Consider the following 19205-nt stretch of genomic DNA (forward strand, 5'->3'; position numbering starts at 1 on the left):
AGCTGCTACACAAAGAAGATGATATATCTGAGTGGCATGAATGGCTCAGGCCTTCATTTGACCTCAGAATGCTGACAGAGAGGCCTCTTGGTGGGACTCCATCAGCTGTGTTTCCCTGGGGTCCCTCTCAGTTGCCAGGGGACGCCTAATGTCAGTTTAGAGATTTTACATTCAACTAAAGGCGCCTCCTGGTGGTTGGTGGATACAACTGATGCCCGTGATGGGAGCTGTATGGTCTTATCTGGGTCACCCTTTAATGAGAATGGACAAGAGGTTTCTTGTGCAGTCCTGAGACCCTTAGTCATGTTTCTAGGAGTGGCATAAGCATAAGAGGGCAGTGGTCCCATTAGACACAAGGGCACCAGCTGTGAGACACCCCTTTAAGAAAACTGCACATGGACCCCTGAGCACAAGCCAGAACTAATGAACGTCCAGAAACATCTGGTGGTGGGGGGCTTCAGGGTGGAACAAGTGACCATAATGTCACTGAAGCCCTCCAGGTCACTGGTGGGTAATCAGATTTCTCCCAGCACTGACCAGTGGAATGGTTTAATTGGCAGTTCTGCCCCAACTGGGAGTCACTTAATGGGTACTAGTCTTGCTTTATCACCCCTCCCCCTGACCATGGCACCTTATCCTGAGGTGCCCCTTGGCATGTCCCCTTCAGCTGTGACTCAGATGCGCCTGCTGCCATGCTGCTTCAGATTTCAGCTCATCTGCTGCATGTCTGCTTGCCAGCCTTGGCAGGAATTGATTTGGAGCTGATCCTGCAAGTTCACTTCAGCCAGTGTGACACATGGGTGACACTATGTACTCCCAAATATAAAGAAACACTCCATCAAAGTCTGAGAAAAGAAGATAAAGCTCTCCAAAGCACCGTGGAGCCCACCGCAAGCCATTGCCATCTTTATGCAGCTCACCATCAGTGAAATTCAGGGCTCCTGGTCTTGGGCTGCAGACTCCTGAAAAGCAGATGACCCCAAAGTCCTGGTTGTGTTGTGCCACGCCTCTCTACATTGGCCCCGCCTCTTTGTACTGATAGTGACGCCCCATATGAATACCCCCACTCTTTTTATTCAGAGCCAAATCCACATGTAATGTTCCCGCCCCTTAAATTGAAGGCCAAGCCCTCATATGATGACCCCGCCCCTTGCATTGACGCTGATGTCCCATTTAAACTTGTCTTGAAGGTCACACCCCAAGTGAATGCCCCACCCCTTGTATTGAAGGTCCCGCCCCATTACAACAGCCCCTCTCCTACCATTGAAGGCTAGGCCTGCACAGTGTTGCCCTGCCCCTTGTTTGATGACCACACCTTCACATACATATGCTAATCCCACCAGTAAAGGGAAACCCACATGCTTGCAACACCCACAACAGAAAACTATATATAGCGCCTTTTTATCCCCATTTATCCCCCTTTCCCATCAGCAGCCCCCCTTTGTATGTTCTCTCCATGTTCTCCCCACTTCTCTCTCTCTCTTTTTTCTCTCCATCATCTCTTCTCCTTGCTGTTCTTATTCCTCTCCTCTTTCTCCCTTTCCTTCTCCCTCGTGTCTTCCTCTTGCTCTTCTCCAGCTCCTCTTTCTCTTCTTTTCAGTTTCTGTCTCTTCCCTTCCTCATTTTCTAGTCCTCCTCTTTCTCTCCATCTTCTCTGATCCTCCTCTTCATACTCACGTCCTCTACCTCTCTTTCATCTCCTTTCTGTCCTTACTTGTCTTCTCTTCTCTTTCCCTCTATTTCCTCCCCTGATCTCCATGTCTTTCACTTCTTCATCATCAACTCCACTTCCTCCTTTATTTTAGATTTTCTTCCTGCTCTCCTTGCTCCTCTCCCTCACTTCTTCATCCTCTCCTCTTTCTCCCCGTTTTCAGCCAGAGTTCCGTTCTTCTCTCCCTCCTCGTCCTCACCTCCTCTTTCTCCTTGACCTCCACCTCTTCTTCCTTCTGTTCTTACTTTTCATTATTTATTGTTCTCTGCTGTTTCACTCTTCTTCTTTTTGATTTTCCTCTCTCATCCTTCTCTCCTCTTTCTCTTTCCCTTCTTTTATTCTTTCTTCTGACTTTTCTCCTTTCTTCCCAGTTCTCCCTAATCTCCTCTTTCTTTCTTTCTTTCTTTCTTTCTTTCTTTCTTTCTTTCTTTCTTTCTTTCTCTCATCCCACAGTTTTCTTCTTTGTTTCCAGTTTCTCCAGTTTCCTCTCCTGCACGTCTCTCTTTCTTTCATCCTTCACTCTCTCTTGTCCAACTCCTCTATCTCCTTTCTCTCCATTGTCTCCCCTAATCTTCTTTTCTCTACCATCTTACTTCTGAATTTTCACTTTTCTCTCCAGATCTTCTTTCTTTCTTTCTTTCTTTCTTTCTTTCTTTCTTTCTTTCTTTCTTTCTTTCTTTCTTTCTTTCTTTCTTTCCCTTTTCCTATACCTCCACATTTTCATCAACTTTTCTTTCTCTCCTCATCCTCTTTCTCCTTCTCTCCATTTCCATGCCCTTCTCTTACCTGAGACTGACAGCCTATCTGAGGGGTGCCCACGTGTGCCCGCATGTGCCCATATTCTCCCATGGGCACCACTGGCCTTTAGGAAGCCTCGATCCCAATGTAGAACTTTGGATGCCGCTGGCCCAGTTGTTATTGAATTAACGGAAAGACCCCGATGAGCAGAGAGGACCCCCGAAGCCCTCCCATTTCCTGTGGTGAAGGTGTGCCGGCTACACTCCTTCCTCTTTCACTTTTCCTCATTTCCTGTTGTGTGCCAGCCAGGCTCCTCGGTGACTTCGGGGGTTAACATCAGTGGATGTGCGCTGGCGTGTCACTGTGGCTGGCACGGCGTCCCTGTTAGACTTGCGCGCGCACAGAGACAGACGCTGATGAAGCTGCCGGCTCACTGTCACCCCCTGAGATGTCACTGTCAACAGAACGTGTGACACACACTGTCGAGCCGGGACACATCCTGAGAACACGGTGGCAGTGGCATTCATTTCTAAATGGACTTCATCAACTGGCAAAGTGGGTGCAGGCAAGTCAGTGACGTTTAAAGGGCATCGTTGTCACTGCACCACAGTCCAGAACTTCAGGTGCCATTTCACTGGGGGGCAAACCAACACAATTAAAGGGTCTCCAGAGACAAAAACAAAACGACAGAGTGACAATGACGATACAGCAAAGTGTCAGAGGACTCACTGGACTGGGGTTCAAATCCCAGGGCACCACAGCTTGTGTGGACACCACATGGCCTCCCAGAGTTAGGGTGGACTTTACTAACCCCTGAAGAGCAACAAATGACAAACAGCAGGGTGACATCCACGAGACACACAGTGTGACAAACTGTCTGACAATTACAACTAACAGGATTAGGGCCTCACTGGACTCGGGTTCAAATCCCGGCCCGTCACTCTCAGTGTAACGACATCTACAAGACCAGCAGCAGAATGACAACAACGAAACATGTGCTGTGACAAAGTGCCTAAAGATTAAAAAGGGCAAGTACAACAGCAGGTGAGGCCTCCGTCTGACTGTGTCAGGAACCCGGGTTCAAATCAAACTGCCTGTTCTCCCCGGGTCAGTGTGGGCTTTGCTAAACCCCCCCCCAAAAAACACATAAAATAGCAAAAACATTTACAAGACAAACAGCCGAATGACGACCATGAGACACGTGCTGCACCGCCTCATGACTCCAAGGACACGGGTTCAAATCCCAGTCTGCATATCCTCTGACAATTAAAAAATGGCCTTCATACCCGTCTTTAGGGCTCAAGTCTCAAATCACACAGCACCACAGCCGGTGTGGAATCTGCACGTTCTCCTTAGGTTGTTGTGAGCCTCACTAACCCGTGTAAAATACATCAGAACACAGGGTCTGTATCTGAGTACACTGTACTGGTCCGTCACCAGAGTGAACTCGCGACCCAACAGGTGGTACCTCAGGTGAGTAGCCAAGGCTTCCCTCTCCACTGCCACATGCCTGGTCACTGTTCAGCATGGTGTTCAGGTCCTGCCCTTCAGTCATATCGGACAATTTGTATCCTGCCGACTACGCCACTGTGATATAAATCAGAACACAGCATAAAGGTTTGGATTTGTCCGGCCCCGCATACTGTACTGTACAGTTTGAAAGATAAACAGGTCAGGGATATTCTTTCTAAAATACTTCAGACAAACAAGATGGTGAAGTGGGGAACATTTATGGAGTGGGGCCGGAATTGACACAGGGGAATGCTGGGAAGGAACTGAGGTGGTGGTTGGGAGTCATGACGTCATCAGAGGTAGACAGAAAAAAGGGAATGAATGCAGAAGTGGCAGTGCGTTGTTACGGGACTTGGGCACATTCATGGCGATGTTGCTTCTTTCGTTCTGTAAGAAACAAAGAGAGAGGGGTCAGTGCCCCGCTTTTCCCCTTTGGCCGAAGTTTCGGGTCTTTACGCGGCTCCTTATGTGTGTGACTTGACCCCAGCCCAGACCCATTGGGTCGGGCGTACCGAACCGAGAGGTCGTGAACTCGGGAGAGGGCATCAGCATTGGCCTGAAGGTTACCCCGATGATAAGTGATGGTAAACTTGTATGGCTGAAGATCCAAAAACCACCTGGTGACCCGGGGAACCGCCATCCACTGGAGGGTTGGCATGGTCCGTCACCAGAGTGAACTCGCGACCCAACAGGTGGTACCTCAGGTGAGTCACCGCCCACTTAGTAGCCAAGGCTTCCCTCTCCACTGCCGCGTCCAACAGTTTCCGGCTCAGGTAACTCACGGGGTGTTCGACACCATCGATGCTTTGACTCCGCATGGCACCTGGACCTGTGTCCGAAGCATCGGTCAGGAGGATGAAAGGCACTGTAAAAGGATTTCACTCGACACACCTAAAAAAAGGCTTGGGGCAGCCACCCGTATATTATTCCTGGCTGCAAAAGAGTCTTTGAAAATACAGAGATGTTCTCCATATCGAGTCCAAAACAGAACTGAAGAAGGGTCGACAAGATGGCAGCTTTAAGGGACAGGACCGGAAGCGATGTAAGGGGACCGGAAGTGAGGTTTCTTCATTAGTCAGCCAGAACCGGACGTGCTATTCCTCTGGGCACCGGAACCGGAAGTGGCATCATCTGTTTTAAATCAGACAGGTTTTTACCGTGGCTGGTCCGTAGAGGTAACAAGAGAAGGTTTAGTGCACCCCGCCACCCCCTGGCCTGGCGTGGAATTACCTTTGCTTGGTCCATACAACGTCTTCCAGGTCGCGTGTGTGTGACAGCAGAGAGAAACCAGGAGTCCTTAATATTGGTCAGGGCCGTCTTAAGGTCACTGAATGCCCGCTCCGCTGCACTATCCCATACCCTTTTCTTTGTTAAACTAGTCGAGGGTGCTGCTCTCTCTGGGCACAAACCGGCGGTAGTAACCCGCCAACCCCAAGAAGGCTTGCACCTGCCTCTTGGTACTCGGACGGGGCCATTCCAGGATGTCTTTGATTTTAGAACATGGTGGCTTCACCAGTCCTCCCCTGACCAGATAGCCTAAATACTTGGCCTCCTTCAAGCCGTCGAAGCGTTTACATGGATTGATACGGAGGCCTGCCTTCACTAGCGTTAAGAGGACGGCGTAAACCTGCAGGATATGCTCCTCTCAGGTGCCGGAGTAGAGGACTACGTCATCCAGGTAGGAGGCACAGTAGGACCGATGGGGCCGAAGCACTCTGTCTACCAGACGTTGGAAGGTCGCTGGTGCCCGTGCAGTCCGAATGGGAGAACCTTACAGTGCATCCGGGAAAGTATTCCCAGCGCTTCATCACTTTTTCCACATTTTGTGATGTTACAGCCTTATTCCAAAATGGATTAAATTCATTTTTTTCTTCAGAATTCTACACACAACACCCCATAATGACAATGTGAAAAAAGTTTACTTGAGATTTTTTAAATTTATTAAAAATAAAAATATTGAGAAATCACATGTCCATAAGTATTCACAGCCTTTGCCATGAAGCTCCAAACTGAGCTCAGGTGCCTCCTGTTTCCCCTGATCATCTTTGAGATGTTTCTGCAGCTTCATTGGAGTCCACCTGTGGTCAGTTCAGTTGATGTGACATGATTTGGAGAGGCACACACCTGTCTAGAGAAGGTCCCACAGTTGACAGTTCATGTCAGAGCACAAACCAAGCATGAAGTCAAAGGAATTGTCTGTAGACCTCCGAGACAGGATTGTCTTAAGTCACAAATCTGGGGAAGGTTACAGAAAAATTTCTGCTGCTTTGAAGGTCCCAATGAGCACAGTGGCCTCCATCATCCGTAAGTGGAAGAAGTTCGAAACCACCAGGACTCTTCCTAGAGCTGGCCGGCCATCTAAACTGAGCGATCAGGGGAGAAGGGCCTTAGTCAGAGTGGTCACTCTGTCAGAGCTCCAGAGGTCCTCTGTGGAGAGAGGAGAACCTTCCAGAAGGACAACCATCTCTGCAACAATCCACCAATCAGGCCTGTATGGTAGAGTGGCCAGACGGAAGCCACTCCTAGTAAAAGGCACATGGCAGCCCACCTGGAGTTTGCCAAAAGGCACCTGAAGGACTCTCAGACCATGAGAAACAAAATTCTCTGGTCTGATGAGACAAAGATTGAACTCTTTGGTGTGAATGCCAGGCGCCACGCTTGGAGGAAACCAGGCACCGCTCATCACCAGGCCAATACCATCCGTACAGTGAAGCATGGTCGTGGCAGCATCAGGAACTGGGAGACTAGTCAGGATAAAGAGAAAGATGACTGCAGCAATGTACAGAGACATCCTGGATGAAAACCTGCTCCAGAGCGCTCTTGACCTCAGACTGGGGCGACGGTTCATCTTTCAGCAGGACAACAACCCTAAGCACACAGCCAAGATATCAAAGGAGTGGCTTCAGGACAACTCTGTGAATGTCCTTGAGTGGCCCAGACTTGAATCTGATTGAACATCTCTGGAGAGATCTTAAAATGGCTGTGCACCGACGCTTCCCATCCAACCTGATGGAGCTTGAGAGGTGCTGCAAAGAGGAATGGGCAAACTGGCCAAGGATAGGTGTGCCAAGCTTGTGGCATCATATTCAGAAAGACTTGAGGCTGGAATTGCTGCCAAAGGGGCATCGACAAAGTATTGAGCAAAGGCTGTGAATACTTATGGACATAGGATTTCTTAGTTTTTTTATTTTTAATAAATTTGCAACAATCTCAAGTAAACTTTTTTCACGTTGTCATTATGGGGTGTTGTGTGTAGAATTCTGAGTAAAAAAAGGAATTTAATCCACTTTGGAATAAGGCTGTAACCTAACAAAATGTGGAAAAAGTGATGAAGCGCTGGGAATACTTTCCGGATGCACTGTATGTTGCCAATGTCCACTAGGGGTACTAAAGGCTGTTTTCTCTTTGGCGGATGCCGCTAAGGGAATTTGCCAGTATCCCTTTATCATGTCAAGAGTAGTCAAGTAGCGAGCCATACCCAGACGCTCAATAAGTTCGTCCACCCGGGGCATAGGGTAGGCATCGAATTTGGAGACCTGGTTAAGACGTCGAAAGTCGTGGCAGAATCTCCAGGATCCATCAGGTTTAGAAATGAGGACGATAGGACTGGACCAAGGACTGTGGCTTTCCTCGATAATGTCCATGTCCAACATCCGTTGGATTTCTAACTCCACCTCTGCGCGTGTCGCCTCCGGGAGACGATAGGGGCGTTACCGGACCACCACCCCGGGGTTCGTTACTTTGTCGTGCTCAATCAGCGAGGTGCGGCCTGGCGTCTCGCTGAGCACCTCCGGGACATACAGGATCACTTGTTCCAGCTCCTGCCGTTGGTGGGACGTCAAATTGGGACGGAGGTTAAGGGTCGGTTTTTCTGAAAAAAGGGAGAGGGTTGTACCTCCCGTTCTCTCCATGGCTTTAATAAGTTCACATGGTAAACCCTCTCGCTCGGTCGACGACTCGGTTGTTTCACCAAGTAATCGACGAGCCCTTTTCTCTCCTTAACCTCATAAGGGCCCTGCCAATGGGCTAGTAACTCCGAATGGGAGGAGGGTGCGAGCGCCATTACTCGGCCCCCAGGTTCGAATTCCCTGAGCACGTGACATGTGATCTTTTACGATGGGTCGGATTCTATTTAATCTGCCGTAATCTGTATATTCCAATAAATTAACGGAGGGAAGAGCCTCCTCTTCCCAAACGTCTTTAGAATGTCCAGAAGGCCCCGGGGTTGGCGACCATACAAAAGTTCAAATGGGGAAAACCCCGTGGAGGCTCCCGGTAAGCAAAAAGCACGAGAGGTAGAAGATGGTCCCAGTTCCTACCCTCCGCGCTGACTACCTTGTGCAGCATCTGCTTAAGCGTCTGGTTAAAGTGCAATACCAAGCCATCAGTTTGCGGGTGGTGACGTCTTTAGATGCTTAATCCGGAGTAAGTTGGCAACCTCCCTGAACGTATCCGAAGTAAAAGGCGTACCTTGATCCATGAGGACTTCTTTAGGTATTCCTACTCTGGAGAAAAGGCTTACCAATTCCCGTGCGATAGTTTTTGTATTGGCGGAGCGTAACGGAACCGCCTCTGGGCATCGGGTCGCGTAATCCACCATGGCTAAAATATACTTATGTCCACGGTTCAAAGGCTCCAAGGGTCAACTCCGATCCTTTCAAAAGGAATATCAACGAGGGGAATCGGAACGAGAGGAGCACGGACCCTCCTAGGAATCTGACGTAACTGACAATCCGGGCAGGACTGGCGGAAACGTCGGACCTCCTCATTTATTCCAGGCCAATAAAAGCGGAGTTTTATTCTCTCGGACGTTTTCTCGGCCAGTTCGCAGACCACTAGCAACAACTTCCGTACCTCGCCTTCGTGACTCGCAACTCGATACAACAGATCCTTCTCCAGTACAAAGTAGGGTTTCGGTGGCATGGGATCGTCCGTCAAACTGCCGTCAACGGAAACAATAGCATTCCGAGCAAACTTTAGGGAATAATCGTTCCACTGTTCCCTTTTAAATGTCACCGGTGTGGACCTAAATTGGTAGTCCATGCTGTCTAAGGGATCTAGCAGTGCCGGGGGGTTGTCCTCTACTTGGGACGGGGTCCATCGCCGGAGAATCATCCCCACGCTCGCGTACATCATCCTGGTGTGCTGAGCTGCATGGCGTGGGAGTCGCGGGGAGGGCGCCCTGTCCACCCACCATAAGACCCAACTTGGCTATAGGAGTGGCTCCGGCTCTACCACTTTTAGTTTTCGACCAGTCATGGCCCAAAATTACTGGAAAGGAGGGTTCAGGTAACACGTCCACAAACACTTGACTTACTTCCCCCTTCCAGGTAATATAACATTTCACGGCCCGATAGGATCTGGTCTCTCCACGCACACACTTAACCTTCACATGTTGTTTTGTCCGTTGTCGCGGTCGAACATAACGGCGAGCCACAAAGGTTATCAGATAACGCAACCACCGATTGTCCATTTACTAATACCACTCCCGTGTTCGGGATTAGACAGAGCACTGTACCTCTCAGGTTTCACCCATCAGGCTGGTAGGACGTGCCCAACCTCGCCGCACTTGATAAACAGCGTGGCGGGGCCGGCTGCTTCTCTCTCGGCTTTGGTGTACCGCGAGCTGACACTCCATATCTTCCATATCTTTATAGGGGTGTCGCCAGACGTGTTGGGCAAGATAATCAGGCATGGCATTAACTAAGCCCTCACATGCCACCTGTTCGACTACCAGACGTGCTTGTGTACCTTCTGGCCTTAACTAGCGGCCCATCTTGCCCCAGAATTCAAAAGCCTGGGCTCGGGCGGGGCGATCAGGATCGAACTGCCATTGCCTCCGCTCACTCGCCTGCTGGCCCGACGCGACTTAATATCTCCGCTTTTGGGAGGTCATAACTCACGGCTTCCTCCTCGGGGAGGTCATGATAGGCCCGCTGCGCAATGCCTTTTAATTACGGTGCCAGTATGGACGCCCACTCCGTCTTCGCGACCATTGATTCCGAGAAGCATTCCTCTCAAAAATTCCCAGATATGACTCAGTATCAGACGTTGGGGTGGGTGCGGAGTGGGGGATACCATGCGGGCTCCGGTCTTACCGCTTCAGCTGTAGCCAGGAGAGCTTTGGTTTCTTCGAGCTCGCGCTTCGTCGCAGCCTGCTCGTGCTGCAGGGTCTCTATCTGAGTCGCCAGACTGTTCAGCATGGTGTTCAAGTCCTGTCCTTCAGTCATATCGGACAATTTGTATCCTGCCGACTACGCCACTGTGATATAAATCAGAACACAGCATAAAGGTTTGGGGTTTGTCCGGCCCCGCATACTGTACTGTACAGTTTGAAAGATAAACAGGTCAGGGATATTCTTTCTAAAATACTTCAGACATACAAGATGGTGAAGTGGGGAACATTTATGGAGTGGGGCCGGAATTGAAACAGGGGCATGCTGGGAAGTAACCGAGGTGGTGGATGGGGGTCATGACGTCATCAGAGGTAGACAGAAAGAAGGGAATGAACGCGAAAGTGGTAGTGCGTGGTTACGGGACCTGGGCACATTCATGGCGGTGTTGCTTCTTTCGTTCTGTAAGAAACAAAGAGAGAGAGAGGTCAGTGCCCCGCTTTTCCCCTTTGGCCGGAGGTTTCGGGCCTTTACCAGGCTCCTTATGCGCGCGTGCGTGACACCCGATAATTTAGTATTTATCAGACAAACAGCGGAATGGCAGCAATGAGATCTGCACTGTGAGAACGTGTCTAATAGTTAAAACTGACATTCACAGCTATGGTTAGTCCTGCTGCTGAGACTCGGGTTCAAATCCCTGTCTGTCGCTGTGTGTGGAGTCTGCATGCTCTCCTTGAGTCAAAGTAGGCTTTACTAATCATATCCACCCTAATTAAAGGATCAGTGCCTGAGTTTCTCTGTGTGCATCTGGTTGCTATGTCTCGGTCATTCCAACAGACGGCATATCACAAACTTTAACACTGCTTTTATGAATCCCATACCAGATGGTATATAACAGAGACTTATGCACTGCATTTGTCATTCCTTTCACAAAGCCCATACCAAGTGGCATAAAACTGAGACATTTGTCTTTCCAACAAGTGGCACATGTGACACAAACATGTGTAGTAATAAAATGCGTCGCATTTGTGATTCCAACAGATAGATGGTGCATCGCAAACATTAACACTGTTTTCATTAATCCCACACCAAGTGGAATATAACAGAGACTTGTGCATTGCATTTGTTCATTCCAACAGATGGTGCATCACAAGCTTTAGCACTGCTTTCACAAAGCCCATACCAAATAGCATAAAACTGAGACGTGCATTGTATATGTCATTCTAATAGATGGTGCCTCACAAAAATGTGCAGTAATAAAACGCATTGCATTTATCATTTCAACAGATGGCACATCACAAACTCTAACACCGTTTTTATGAATTCTATACCATATGGCAAAAAACAGACATATGCATTGCATTTGTCATTCCAACAGGTGGCACATCACAAACATGTGCAGTAATAAAACACACTGCACTTGTCATTCTGACAGATGGTGCATCACAAACATGAACACTGCTTTCATTAATCCCATACCAAATGAAATATAACAGAGACTTATGCATTGCATTTATCATTCCAATAGATGGCGCATCACATAACTTTGTAGTAATGAAATGTACTGCATTTGTCCGTCTTAGAAATGGTGCATCACAAACTCTAACACTGCTTTTTATGAATGTCAAACCAAATGGCATACAACAGAGACATATGCCTTGCATTTGTCATTCCAACAGATGGCACATCACAAACTCCAACACCGTTTTTATGAATTCTATACCAAATGGCAAAAAACAAACATATGCATTACATTTGTCATTCCAACAGATTCAGAATTCAGACAACTTCTGCATTGCATTTGTCATTCCAACAGGTGGCACATCACAAACATGTGCAGTAATAAAATACACTGCATTTGTCATTCTGACAGATGGTGCATCACAAACATGAACACTGCTTTCATTAATCCCATGCCAAATGAAATATAACAGAGACTTATGTATTGCATTTATCATTCCAACAGGTGGCACATCACAAACATGTGCAGTAGTAAAATGCACTGCATTTGTCATTCTGACAGATGGTGCATCACAAACATGAACACTGCTTTCATTAATCCCATGCCAAATGAAATATAACAGAGACTTATGTATTGCATTTATCATTCCAACAGGTGGCACATCACAAACATGTGCAGTAGTAAAATGCATTACATTTGTCATTCCAACAGATTCAGAATTCAGACAACTTCTGCATTGCATTTTTCATTCCAACAGATGACACATCACAAATCTTTATAGTCATGAAATGTGCTGTATTTACAATACAATTTAATAAAATGTATTTTTGTCTATCCCAAAATCACACAAGAAGTGTCACAATGGGCCTTAACAGGCCCTGCCTTTTGACAGCCCCCCAGCCTTGACACTCTAAGAAGGCACATCACAAATATGCAGTAATAAAATGCACTACATTTGTCATTCCAACAGATGGTGCATCATCAACTATAGCACTGCTTTTACAAATGCCATATCAAATGACATATAGCAGAGACATACGTATACATTGCATTTGTCATTCCAACAGATGGTTCATCAGAAATATTAGTAGTAATGCATTACAAACTTCATTCTAACTTATGGTGCACTGCTAACGTTAATCCTGAGGTCTACGTGAATTACTTTGATTTCATCTATAAAAGATCAATGACATTTATGAGACAAACAGACAAGGCATCTGCTGTGACAAAGAAACATAAGAAATGTGACAAGCGAGAGGAGACCATTCAGTCCATTAGTTGCTCATTTCTTTTCGCCGACAGCTCAGCTGTCCCAGCCTCTCCTCGGGGTTCTTCTGCAGCAGCTCCATGTCTCGGTAGTTTGTTCCTGAATCACAAAGTGTCCTCACAGCTCCAGAGACACGGGTTCAAATCACACTGCATCACTGCCTGCGTGGAGTCTGCCTGCTCTCCTTGAGCTCCACGTACCTAAACAGCACACAGGACTGGTGTGACATCAGAGTGGCACTGGACAAGAAGGACCTGAGCAAACTGGCCAGCAGTCCATAGCAGTCGGTGTGGAGTTCTACTCTGTGGTTTCCTGGGGGGGAGCAAGTTGGCACACAACGTCTGAACAAACTTATCAGGAAAGGGAAAATAATGGAAAAACACTGTGGTAAAAATCTGGAGTTTCAAACACGTCTATCCTGTCCATATGGACTTAGAGAGCCACCATGTCAAATATGGTGCAGGTCAGTCAGTGAGTGTAGGGTTGTAATACTTGCTCTGAGCCATTAGGTGGCACTGGTATACAACCTGTAGCACACAAGGCATATTAAAAATAAAATAAAATAAAATTAAAAAAAAGAAACAATGAGCCCCCCACTTTTGAAGACTTGTGGCTCTTATCCGTATGATCCTAGAGAGCAACTATGCAAAATTTGGTCCAGATCAGTCAAAAAGTGTGGGTTTGTAATACTTGCTCCGAACCAGCAGGTGTCACTGCTGTACAAATTATAGCACACAAGGGTAGTACAACATAAACTCTGGGACAGCTTAGGGTTAATATTTTGGGTTCCAAAGAGTCCATGTGGTCCTAGAAAGGTTCTGAATGGTCAAAGGCTGTAGGGTTGTATTGGAGACAGACGGACAGACATTTTATTTAAATATTGTGACAGATAGGGGGCGCCACTGATCCCCAGAGTCCAGACACAGGGCACATGCATAGCTAAGGGTTAAAAAGAAAGCCAACCTTGTTACACAAACACATCTTTTTCAGGTCTTTTCTTCGATAGGTGCTCAGAAGCACAGTTCACGTATTATTTCCCTTCTCGTCTCCTCTCCTCTCCTGTCTGCCAGGCAAGTCTTGTCCTGCACCTGCCAACTCCAACTCACCTGGGTGACGATGAGCATTCTCCTTTTTATGTCACACCCGGGCATACTTTCCGGTGCCAGATGATTATGCACCTCCTTCAAATGTGTGAGTCCTCTCCCCACAGCACCCTCTGGTGGCATCCATGTACCCTGACAGTTCCATCAAGTTCCCAAAAGTGCTCAGTGGGTGCACAAGTGAGAGCTGTACCCGAGGGATGCTGCCATTTGGCATACTTGGCATGTCTACATGACCCCCAAGAGACGGTCCTTCCCTGTCCTTCTGTTGTATCTCCCCAGCCATATTCTTCCCTTATGACCTCCTGTTGGGTAAGGAGCCACCCTCCTTTCTGGTCGTGATGCCAGTCTGCCCACCTTGGCACCTACAATAGTTATAGATTGTTAGATTTATATTTAAGTTGACACATTTTTAAATAAAATTTACATTCGCTGACCTCATGTCCGTGATAAACTAACGTCTTCACTGAATTGTGAAACTCAGGCAGACAAATACACCCCTCTAGTTTGCTGAAAATGTCCTCATGAGCGTCATGTCATTTTTCTAACCCTCTTAATGCAAATCAAGGGCGCTGGGTCTTGGGCTAACCGAGCAATCACAAGGCAGGAAGAAAACCTGGATGGGGTGCCAGTCCATTGCAGGGCACACACTAGTGCCAATCTGGCATTGCCAGTTCACATGGCCTGCATGTATTTTGACAGGTAGAACATGCAAACTCCACACAGGGAGGACCCAGGAATGCAATCCCAGGTGAGGCATTGGCACTACCACCGTGCCACCCCCGCATGAAGGTGAATATTTAAAGGAGTTCATATGAACTACCAGATCACAAACCTAGTGGTCGGTAGCTGACCCCCCCTCATCCAAGGCTCAAATCAGCATCGATGGGACCCTTAAGGTATGGGAAGGGTTTTGGATGCCAATCTCTGCTTTGCCCAGGGCAGTAGAAACGCCCGAGCAGGCCCTGCGTTTTCTACAAGTTTATCACCCTCACGGTGACGTCATAAAACGCGTGGGTGTGGGCGGCTAGTCCGCCAGGAGTGCCGTCTCGTTACGGAGCAAACCGGACGTGAATCAAAATATTGGACGTGCACGAAGAACAAAATAATAAATAAATAAATAAATAAATCCGTCTTCCTTGTGGGTGACAGATGACGACGTGCGGCTGGTTACAGACGAGCAGAGGGCTGCCAACGCCGTGCAACATGCGAATCCGCGAGGCCAGCTGGAACAAACACGTTGGAATATTGGAGCTTCTCGAGGACGTTAGAGAAAATTGGGTGGTGAGGGGATTGGGGCTGTACCGCGAAAAGTAAAGATGCGACAACGGGGGACCAAAGTGAAAGACTGAAGTGACGGATGACATGACAATGACATGGCAGCCCGTTTGAGAATCTTCGTCTGCCGAATCGGCCCGACATTGCGCGCTGCCGGGCTTTACGTGAAAGTCGGCGGTGACGGCGCGCGTGCACGTGGAAGGGCTGCTGTATGAACAGCTGGTGAAGCGGTGGCCGTGCGTTTACTGACACTTTACTGTCCCTGTCAATTACAGGACAACACGTGGAGCTATGTATGACAGAGGCGTTGAGAAAAAAATAAACGGATCTTTAATTTAATGGGACTTTACTGTAATGTGAGGTTCCTCGTAAAGCCCCAGCTTGACAAACACCCAAGTCATACTGGTGAGGCAGCGCTAACCCTTATGGGCTTGTGACGGAGCGCAGACTACAAGTGCGGGAAGAAGTTGGGCCAAGCAGGTGACCGGAGTGGTCACGGTGGCTGATGGCGCTAACCGTCCACTGGTAACGCGGCGGGGGTCTTTGGTGAGGCAGATCGGCGATCACGCGGTCATTCGGCCGTTTCGTGCTGTCTCGATCAGTTCACATGCCACTGTGACCACAAGGGGGCGCTACTGAGCTCCAAAGCTTAGACACAATGCTACCCAGCACATTGCCGGGTTTTTTTTATGTTATCCATCCATCCATCCATTATCCAACCCGCTATATCCTAACTACAGGGTAACAGGGGTCCTCTGGAGCCAATCCCAGCCAACACAGGGCACGAGGCAGGAAACAAACCCCTGGCAGGGCGCTAGCCCACTATATTATATTATATTATATTATATTATATTATATTATATTATATTATATTATATTATATTATCCATCAATCCATCCATCCTCTTCCGCTTATCCGAGGTTGGGTCGTGGGGGCAGCAGCTTGAGCAGAGATGCCCAGACTTCCCTCTCCCCGGCCACTTCTTCTAGCCCTTTTGGGAGAATCCCGAGGCGTTCCCAGGCCAGAAGGGAGACATAGTCCCTCCAGCGTGTCCTGGGTCTTCCCCGGGGCCTCCTCCCAGTTGGACGTGCCCGGAACACCTCACCAGGGAGGCATCCAGGAGGCATCCTGATCAGATGCCCGAGCCACCTCATCTGACTCCTCTCGATGCGGAGGAGCAGCGGCTCTACTCTGAGTTCCTCCCGGATGACTGAGCTTCTCACCCTATCTTTAAGGGAAAGCCCAGACACCCTGCGGAGGAAACTCATTTCAGCCGCTTGTATTCGCGATCTCGTTCTTTCGGTCACTACCCATAGCTCATGACCATAGGTGAGGGTAGGAAGGTAGATGGACTGGTAAATTGAGAGCTTTGCCTTACGGCTCAGCTCCTTTTTCACCACGACAGACCGATGCAGAGCCCGAATCACTGCAGATACCTGTCGCTCTCGCGCTCCATTCTTCCCTCACTCGTGAACAAGACCCCGAGATACTTGAACTCCTCCACTTGGGGCAGGATCTCTCCCCCAACCCTGAGAGGGCACTCCACCCTTTTCCGGCTGAGGACCATGGTCTCGGATTTGGAGGTGCTGATTCTCATCCCAGCCGCTTCACACTCAGCTGCGAACCGATCCAGAGAGAGCTGAAGATCACGGCCTGATGAAGCAAACAGGACAACATCATCTGCAAAAAGCAGTGACCCAATCCTGAGTCCACCAAACCGGACCCCTTCAACAACCTGGCTGCGCCTAGAAATTCTGTCCATAAAAGTTATGAACAGAATCGGTGACAAAGGGCAGCCCTGGCGGAGTCCAACTCTCACTGGAAACGGGCTCGACTTACTGCCGGCAATGCGGACCAAGCTCTGACACCGGTTGTACAGAGACCGAACAGCTCTTATCAGGGGTCCTGTACCCCATACTCCCGGAGCACCCCCCACAGGATTCCCCGAGGGACACGGTCGAACGCCTTTCCAAGTCCACAAAACACATGTAGACTGGTTGGGCAAACTCCCATGCACCCTCCAGGACTCTGCTAAGGGTGAAGAGCTGGTCCACTGTTCGGCGACCAGGACGGAATCCACACTGTTCCTCCTGAATCCGAGGTTCGACTATCCGACGGACCCTCCTCTCCAGGACCCCCAAACAGACTTTTCCAGGGAGGCTGAGGAGTGTGATCCCTCTGTAGTTGGAACACACCCTTCTTAAAGAGGGGGACCACCACCCCGGTCTGCCAATCCAGAGGCACTGTCCCCGATGTCCATGCGATGTTGCAGAGACGTGTCAACCAAGACAGTCCTACAACATCCAGAGCCTTAAGGAACTCCGGGCGTATCTCATCCAACCCCGGGGCCCTGCCACCAAGGAGTTTTTGACCACCTCGGTGACTTCAGTCCCAGAGATGGGAGAGCCCACCTCAGAGTCCCCAGGCTCTGCTTCCTCATTGGAAGGCATGTTAGTGGGATTGAGGAGGTCTTCGAGTACTCCCCACCGACCCATTAACGCCCCGAAGTCGAGGTCAGCAGCACACCATCCCCACCATATACGGTGTTGACACTGCACTGCTTCCCCCTCCTGAGACGCCGGACGGTGGACCAGAATCTCCTCGAAGCCGTCCGAAAGTCGTTCTCCATGACCTCTCCAAACTCCTCCTACGCCCGAGTTTTTGTCGCATTCCACTTGGCCTGCCGGTACCTATCAGCTGCCTCCAGAGACCCACTGGACAAAAAGGTCCTATAGGACTCCTCCTTCAGCTTGACGGCATCCCTCACCGCCGGTGTCCACCAACGGGTTCGGAGATTGCCACCACGACAGGCACCGACCACCTTACGGCCACAGCTCCGGTCAGCCGCCTCAACAATAGAGGCACGGAACATGGCCCATTCGGATTCAGTGTATCTATCTATAAAATTCACTGAGGCAAGACAACCATGGAAAGCACGCCGGAAGGGGCGTGGACTCACTAAGCCGCCGACAAGTAAGACACCAATGGCACACGCAGGAAGGAGCCACGCCCACCAACTCCAAGAACATTGGATACGACGACAACTCGCAGGGCCACGCCCACCAACTCAGACACAGTCTGTCGTAGAGGCCACATGCAGTGCAGGTCAGGTTAACGTCATGCACCTCCGAGCCACGTTGACTGTTCATAGAGGCACGTTTCTCGCGGAGGTGAGTCGCCATATGCAGCGTGTGAAACGGTTTGCGAGGGGTATCCCATGGGGTCCTTAAAACAACTGAGGTTGAAGCACAATGAAGTAAGCAGTCTTTAAAAACGGTTACGGCGCACGACCACGTCCTTCATAGCAAACTGTTCTACACGCTACATACAGCAATTCACATCCGCGACAAACATGCGTCTTCTTAGATACTCCTGCAGGAACACGGAAGACGGTTTCCTGCCCACCAACGCTCCTTTTTCACCGGCCGGCGTCTACCCTCACTCTCTAGGCATTCACACTGCCTGCCCATTTGCCCACACCCAGTTAGTCCCTTTCGTCTGTGGTAAGAGTCCGCATGCACGTCTGAGCCACGCGCCGTTTGTTATGCCGCGGCTTCACTGTTGTGTTGTATTCTGCTCTCTCCAGAGTTCCATCTTTTCATTCGCTTACTGTTGTATTCTCACACCAACCCGTTTTAGACAAACGTGTCTTTCCCGAAGTGTTTAGCATTCAATAAATAATTATGCACGACATTCAGCGTGTGTCTACCCGGCGTGGGTAAGCCGTTGAACCCCATTCGGGCTGCAAACCGTGGAATTCCCACTAAGTGCGACTCGTGCGCTCCCACTGGTTACGTCCCAACCCTTCGTACACACCTCGCTACTACCGCGGTCGGGTGTCTTGGTGGATTATATATAGAAAGGCAGCCAAACCCGCACAGAGTAATGAAAAGTCTACGTGGGTCACAGGTACACCGAGACGACGACTCAAGTGACGAGCTGGAGGTGGGCACAAGAGCAGGCACTGCATACTGAACGAGAAATCAGCAGACTAGCATGACGGACGGAGCTTCTCCTCTCCTC

The sequence above is a fragment of the Polypterus senegalus genome, chromosome 3, assembly GCF_016835505.1.
Source record: "Polypterus senegalus isolate Bchr_013 chromosome 3, ASM1683550v1, whole genome shotgun sequence".
In the NCBI taxonomy this organism is placed as follows: Eukaryota; Metazoa; Chordata; class Cladistia; order Polypteriformes; family Polypteridae; genus Polypterus; species Polypterus senegalus.